This window comes from Acyrthosiphon pisum, chromosome A2 (genome assembly GCF_005508785.2).
Source record: "Acyrthosiphon pisum isolate AL4f chromosome A2, pea_aphid_22Mar2018_4r6ur, whole genome shotgun sequence".
NCBI classification, from domain to species: domain Eukaryota; kingdom Metazoa; phylum Arthropoda; class Insecta; order Hemiptera; family Aphididae; genus Acyrthosiphon; species Acyrthosiphon pisum.
This window is the reverse complement of record NC_042495.1, coordinates 56,176,966-56,177,889: the sequence shown is the minus strand read 5'-3', so window position 1 is coordinate 56,177,889 and position 924 is coordinate 56,176,966.

The window sequence follows — 924 nt, the reverse complement described above, 5'->3', positions numbered from 1 at the left end:
ATCATCCTATAAAATTATCTTATGTAGGTATACATATAATATAAAATTTCATAATTATTAGTTATGTATAAAGACCGGATTTATATTCTCTTAAAATACTTAAAATATGATGTTAATATTCTCTAAAAAAACCTTCAACTATTCTCATTATATTCTCTTAGAAATTTAAAATATGCAAAAATAATCAATAAACATCATTATTTGAGTTAGTACCTATGTATTTTACATTTTTTTTATTTCAACATTATGTTAGTAGTGAGGCATTAATTATGTATTAAAAGTTGTCTATTCTAATGGAATACAATTGAACTTTAGTAAGTTTGAAATGATAAAAAAAAAAATTGTAAATGTTCAAAAAATTTATTCTGGGTACCGTAATATTAAAAATAAATATACATTTTTTCTTACAATTTACCAAATATTTCAAAATATGCTAAGTGGGATAAATTCTCTCTAACCCATGAAATATTCTGAAATATTCTGAAATATGCAAAAATAAGTTTTTTTCTATAGAAAAATGTGAAAAATGTGTATACACATTCGTAATTGAACGAATCATCCACATTTTTTACTTTCATAAGACTGCATACACCTGGTAATGATATGTAAAAACATATAAATCCGATCTTTAGTTATGTATTATTTATTTTAATTTTGTATATACATTGTATAGCACTTTGGGTTTTGATTATGACGATGTGCCATATTTAAGAAAGGAGGAAATATGTATAAAAACTCCAACTAACACTAGTGCATTCATGAATTCAGATAATTCCACCCGGTATTTTGTAATGGCCAATACTAATATATACGATACAAATTGAAAAACTTTTTGGCAAATCTAAGGGTCCACAATTCCACATGTTTCTAATATTTACTAATTTTTTTATTTTGGGCCAATTCTATCATTTTTGACAACTATAA